The sequence below is a fragment of the Benincasa hispida genome, chromosome 8 (assembly GCF_009727055.1).
Source record: "Benincasa hispida cultivar B227 chromosome 8, ASM972705v1, whole genome shotgun sequence".
NCBI lineage: Eukaryota > Viridiplantae > Streptophyta > Magnoliopsida > Cucurbitales > Cucurbitaceae > Benincasa > Benincasa hispida.
In genome coordinates, this window is record NC_052356.1 from 10252445 (window position 1) to 10260105 (window position 7661).

The window sequence follows — 7661 nt, forward strand, 5'->3', positions numbered from 1 at the left end:
GCTTAAGTTTACATAAAATAATCATGGAGCTTTGTTTATTGGATATGAGTAAATGCCAAATAAAATAACTCTTATTTTATTCATAACAATGTGTATAATTTACGAACTACGAGACTCTAGGAGAATTAGGACACCAATCCCAACAATCTCCCACTTTTCCTAATGCCTCGGGAGACTAATGTACAATACATGAAAAATACAAGTACAATATACAATAAACTAGGGCATACTCTATACCCCAGTATCACTTAGTACTTGGTAAATTCTTCACTTCCCTAGGTCAACTTATGCCTTTGAGTTTCTCAAGGTTCAAAGCATAGTTTGAACTCTTAGTCAAATTTCTTCATTCTTTACTATATTATGGATTCAACTCTTATTCTCATAGCATAGTTTGCATACTTAGCCAAAATTCTAACTTTAATCTATCATGCTTCTAATTCTTGAATCCTAACTTTTCCTCTCACTCATTGTCCTCACCATTTTGCCCTAAATTCAACCACAGGATCTCAACACTTAGAAATGTTCCTAAGTAACTGCTTCCCACGACTAGGTGAAGAGTTTGAGGCTTACAGCAACATTTAATACGGGAAATTGTGCGAGGAGACGTGAATATCATGAAGATTATTTTAGTGCACAATATTGATGATCTATTTACAAAGGCCATCACAACTAATATTTTTCAGGGTCACCTGGAGAGTCTAGGTATGCGAGATATGTGTCACTTGGTCTAGGGCAAGTGGGAGATATGTACTAGATATAGTGTATACCCTAGTTTATTGTATTGTGTACTGTGTTATATTGTAATAGTTACTTTATTGTACACTCCACTAGAACTTTAGGATAAGTGGGATATTGTTGGGATTTATGTCTTAAATCTCGTAGTTTGTAATCTTGTACACATTATTATTTATTAATAGAATAAAGAGTTATTTTATTCATTTATTAGTCTTACACAACTTAATCCAATAAACGAAGATTCATGGTTATTTAATGTAACTTGAACAGTATATGGTAGACATACAGTTGAATCATGTTCAAGTAATAACCTAAAAGGCCTATAGTATACGGATAAGGTTGGGTACCTTATCCTAGTAACACTATGGATTCGACCCACTTTGTAAATGTTATAAGTGTTATAAGTGTTACAAACAATTTGATTCAACTTGTTCATATATTGACATACGAGTGTGGGTATCCTATACAAAGAGTTTGTATAAGACCATACCATAAAATAATTAATCTTTCACTATAACACCATTGATTGAAAAGATTAATATTTCATAGGATGATCATAGGTAACTCAATCTCAATCCTGAAGGAGTTATGGACTCCTGCCTATGAGGGACTTTCTTTTGATTTGTATGAGTGAGAATGGCTCGAGTCGTCGACTCAATATGCCTACCATTTTAGGAAACCAAGTGGGGAGTTAGAAACATAACTATACGAGATGGAATTTACTTTTTCCGTCTTTAGGAAAAGTAGAGGCATTATGCCCTTAAGTGTTGACTATGGGTCTTGAACAATGGGGTCTTTTCCCTCTCATTGGCCTGAAAGGGATTTTGTTTATGGTGGGACCATAAATAGGTTATTCATTAGGAGGATTCGTTGGACTTAAGGAAATAGAGATAGTTACAAAGGTAAAACGATATTTTTTCCTAGATGTAATTATGAACGACTCGTGAAGGATTGACATACCGCCTACTGGTAACAGTTATATCCATGGACATAGAAATATATCTACAATTCGAAGAGTGCAATTGTAGTTCTATAGTAAAGTGACCTGCAGTTAATGAATGTTGATTAATTTGATTAAAGAGTTTAATTAATTAATCTCGTATCTTTAAAGCTTTTAATTTGTAGGTCTATTAGGTCTCCTCGCTAGCTCACTAAGAGTAAAAATAGAATTGTTAAAGTTTTGGACAAATTTGAATTGTTCAAATTATTTGGGAAATATAATTGTATACGATACAGATAGTATAATATATATAGATACATTATAATATAAAGTGAATTTTGAATTGCATTCAAAGCTAAACTTTATTATAGGAGAAAAATAAAATATTTAAATAAGATTCAAATAGTAAATAATATAAATTAGATTTATATTAAAGCTATAGGTTAAAAAATTATATAAATAAAATTCACATTGAAACTATATTATGAGAGGAAAATATAATTAAATATAATTTAAATATAAATTAAATTAAATATACGATATTTAATTAATGAAATTATATAAATTAGATTTATTAAATATTATTTAATTATTAAATTAATTTTTTTTAAGAATAAGTGATATTATTATGCAACAATAAGGAGGATCCCACAGCTCGGGATCAAGACATCAAAGCAACAAGGCACAAGCAAAGACAGAGCAACAATACCAAAACAAAGCCAACAAGATAAGACCAGAACATAACCAAACAATAAATGCAAAACCAGGGAGAAAACCAGAGAAAAGAAACCAAAACCCACAACTAGGGACAACAACAAAACAAAGAGCAACGACAAATTCAAAAAGAAGAAAAAATTTGTAAACACACTAGATAAGACCAAGAAGATCAACCCGCTAGGAAGCAACTCGAGCACAAACCATAGAGACCATAAGGTGAAACAGAGCAGACACCGACCTCATCGACCTCTATGCAATTTCCAATTACGCTTCTGCCAAATAATAGAGAAAAGCATACCAAAATACACGAAACAACTTACTACACACCCCATTACCCGACCCACTCGGCACAACTAACTAACTCGACATCCCAACCCGCTACTCAATGTGACGAACCCAACTGACGTAACACACCAGACGCACCTCTCTCCCAAGCCTACACTCAAAAAATAAATGATCTCAAACTCCACACCTCCCCACACAGAAGACACCCCCCATCTGACAACACACCCCAGCTTTTCAACCAATCTCGCATACCCAACCTATCCCTCACAGCTAACCACACACAGAAGGAGTAAAGTGGAATACCACCCCCTGCCCACAAAATACCAGCCTAAGATACCCTAGGAAGACGAGGACGCAAACTCTCCCATGAACTATCCATAGAAAACCGACCACTAGCACCCAGAACCTAAACCCAATAATCCTCCCCTCTCACCCTAGGCCTCACTGCCTAAATAAGATCCCAGATCTCAAGCAACTCCCAAGACACTGTAGGCCACCTCCAACCTCCCTTACCATCCATGAACTCCGACAATAGCGACTCCAAACTACTCCCTACATCATAAACCACCCTACACCCATGTGAATCCAAAATCGCACCCCTCAGCTGCCCAGGATCCCATCAAACAAAACAAGACCGTCCATCACCGACCATCAAACGAACCAGATGCTTGAATCTATCTCTATAATGCAAGATAGACCTCAAGCACCAAAACCTCCCAACCTCACTCCAAACAGCCCACAAAGACCACCCACACGAAACATACGTCTCTACCCACACCACCTATAATGATCCCGATTTAATTAAAAAAAACTAGAGCAGCTTCATAATAGCAGCCTAGTCCATGAAACCACATGTTTCATACCTAACCCTCCTTCTCCCAACGGCAAGCACACCTTATCCCACGCCACCCGTGCACCACCTCGACTCACCACACTTCCCTTCCATAAATAGTTACGTAACAGACGATCAACCTCATGAGTTACACACGCAGATAACACAAAGATGCTACACCAAAACACTTAAAATGACTGTAAAACAGACCTAACAAGCTGTAACTTTCCAGCAAAAGAGAGGGACTGCGCCACTCAGCTTCTAATACGAGCTGTAATCCTCTGTATCAAAGGTGCACAATCCATAGTCCTCAACCGACCAGCCAATAAAGGTAAACTCAGATACCTAACAGGCAGTGAACCAAGGGAGAATCCCATAAAAGCAGCTAGTTCCTTCGCCTCACCAGACTCCACACATGCAACAAACAAGGAACTCTTCCCAACATTTGTAACTAACCCAGACGGCCCTGCAAAATCCGTTACGACCTACCTCACAAACTCCAAAGAATCTCTCTTAGCTGCACAGAAAATCATCAAATCGTCTGCAAAAACCAAATGAGTCAGACCCACACGCTCACACCGATCGTGGAACCTAAACCACATAGGAGGATTATTCAAAAACCTGGACAAGACCTCCATCACCATCAAAAACAAAAAAGAAGACAGTGGATCCCCCTACCTCAACCCCTTCCTACCAGGAAAAAACCCCTCAAGGGAACCATCAATCATCACAGAAAACGTAGGCGAAGTAATACAAGCCCTCACCCAACTAACAAACTAAAGGGGCATACCTATAGCCAGCAACATACCAAACAGAAAATCCTAATTGATCGAATCGTACGCCTTCTGAAGGTCTACCTTCAACACACAACGCGACTTCTCTCAACCCTTCTTATAACCCCTCCCCCCAAGCTCCTGACACAATAGAATGTTATCGAAAATCGATGATAGTTGGTAGAAATACAAGTTATTGTAGCCTCTTATTTAGAATTATGAGAGCTAAAAGTAGAATATGCAGTGATTATACTGAGAATTCATGTGAAAAATGAGCTTGCATCAATCAGCATTGAAAATCTCGGCTAAACCAATATTATGTGTTATTCTGCGTCAAAATGTCTATCTTTTGTAGCTATCGTAGGAACCGATCACATGCAGTGAATCCCAGACCATCGCAAGAGTGATTGCGTATGTTCATCGCATGGATGTTGCGGCTATTAATCGCATGCGTCCATCGCATGGAGATTGCGGCTACAGAGTAATAACCATGATAAAATGGTGATCACAAGGGTGATGGAATGCGAAGGTACTTCGGAAACCAAACATGAACGCATACCTTGAGAGTATCAAAAAGATGATGTTGACATTTCACCTACCACGCCGTTAGTAGCAGAGATTAAGAGCAAGTCCACCGCGTTGTTAGTGGCAGAGACTCAAAGTGGAATGATCAATACTGTCGGCAATTGAGCTCTATAAATAGAGCCTTAGAGCCAAAATTCAAGGCATTCGAGCTTCTGCCTGAAGGTAGATCCTTGTAATCACAGATGAGAGCGTAAGAAGACATTCTTTGAGAGTTCTTCATTCCTTCACCCATTTTGAGTGACGATCGGAGCTTTGTCGGAGATAGATCTCGAGAGAGACTACTCCACCGTCCATCCATGGCACCATCGGCAGCCTTGACATGCAATTGATGGAAGCAAGAGATTGCCTATATCTAGCCCTCCACTTCTCTTCTTATCTCTGTATTGTATTACATTTTGTAATCAATGCATCTCTTTATTTCCTTCGACTCCATCTTCATTAACTTCTTCTTTATCATCCCTTACTTTCATTGCAACGAACTAAGTAAGATTGCAAGAGTATCGCATACTTAATCATGCGGCATAGACATATGAAGCATGTAGCAAACCATCGAAAGGTGTACGTTGCACGAGTATAGTGAGTAAATCCTCTTTCCTTAGTGTGAGCCTGTAGCAACGCTTGTCTATGAGCTGATCAATGGCGACTAACTATCCGAGAGGGTAAGTAGTGGAATGCACTAAGCAAAGTAAATAGAGTTCCTAGAGATATGAATAATCTTATGTCAACCATGCTTTATGTGATCATCTTGTCTTATGAGTGCATCATTCATCATTTGGACATACTTGGGAGAGTAGTCTAAAGACCAAATCTAGGCTTGGGAGAGTCTGATTGGATCGCATAAGCAAGAGTAGAAACTTAGGAATAAGTTTTATTTGCTATTGACACATCGCATGCGCCCTAGAATAGGATATGGTGGTATGCAGTCATCTTGTCTTATGTGCTGATGCGTTGTGAATATGATGAAATAATGGTGTATATTGCAATGGTGGTGGATGCGTTGTGCATGCAAGTTTTCCTAGCAAAATCCAAGTATAAATTCTACTAGGTTGCCTGGTAAGCCCAGGGTCAAACACAGGGACTATGAAGACAATATGCGATGGTGATTTAAGATTCCTTTGTGATAACAAATAAAAAAATGATTTGGTTGGTATGTTTGTTTAAAATATATATCCTATGCGGCGGAATTGGGAAAAGAGTTGATTCGGCGAAAGTTACAATGAGTATGTAGGGAACGGGTTGAGAAAGGATTTAGCTAGCGCTTCCTAGGATTATGTTCAAGCTATGCGATCATGCTACACACATACAACAGCAATTCATCTTCCAATGCAAATGCTATAGTTCCTAGTTTTAGGACGCATGCGATGTATATGATGATGTTTATAGGACTTATTCCTAAGTCTCTACTCTTGTCTATGCGATGATGAATGGTGCACACAGATACAAGGCGACCGCATACCATCATATCTTATCTCTAGGGTACATGCGATATGTTAATAGCAAACAGAAACTTATTCCTAAGTTTCTATCTCTTGATTATATGGTTCTAATCTGACTCTTCCAAGCCTAGATTCTAATCTGACTTTTCCAAGCCTAGATTCTATCCTTAGACCACCCTTTCGAGCATCTCTAAAGGACGAATGACACATACATAATACAAGATGATCGCATAAAATAAAGATCTCAAGTTTTGCTAGCTAAGTGCTTCTCAACCCATTTGACAATTTAGTTACTCATGCATAATGTAAAGAGAGTGAACAGATGTCGAGATGCAAATTCCATTTTATAGATAAGATCAAAGTACAGAATAACAATGAAAAATAGGGATAGAGAGCCTGGTAGCAATGTCTTGCTTCCCAAGGCTTTTACACTGAGTTTTTCTCTACTCTGCCCAAAAGAATGTTCTTGCTTCCACAAGAGTCGACCCTCTCTCCATTCTCAATGCTTCCCAGCACTCTTCTGAGCTAACCAAGATGATCTTTCGGCGTCTTCTCTCTTCACTCGCTTCCGCCTTCCAAGTATATAAAATTACAGACTACGGCTATCTATATATGTGGCGAAGAAGAACACTAAATTCTAAACAGCGAAATCCTTTTAACGAAGGTGGCCTTTGGTATTTATAGAGCTTCAGGGTGAAGAGATTTTTCTCTTAAATGATTGCACTAATGGGATGTCATTAATAATCTGTCTGATGCGCTAATTAATTATTACCGAAAATTTGAGTGTACTTGCTACAGTGTATTGTTAACAGCTTATCAACTTAATTCGGATTCGACCGTCGTCAGCTTTCTGTCCTATCATGATTTATTAAGCTTCCACCTTGATGAGCCATCTCTATGCGGCCACCTTCTTGAGCAGATCTTCGCGAACGTATACAATCGCGTAGCCTTGCGGTTACAATCTCTTAATGCGCTCGGATGCTGAATTCCTTGAATCACAATTCTTCCTTGCGCCAACGCATTTTCCTGCAAAAAATACGTAAATTAGCTGCTTAAATGCGATGGACGCATGCGATCGTAATGTTCTCAACTTAATGCTTTTGGACATTATTTACATATTTTTGCCGTTACAATCCTACATTGTTTTATATCTTTGCGTTGTAATAAGTGCATTTCTACCCGTTATCACACCCCCAAATTTAAAACAATGCTTATCCTCAAGCATAAACTAAAGATTTTTCTAGAAAGTCAGCCGCCTTTTTCTTTTCTAGATTTCTCGAGGTGCCTTATTCAAATCCTATGTACCAAAATCTCCTTAATTCCTATCCAGGTCTTTTCTAAAAATATTTCTAAAATTT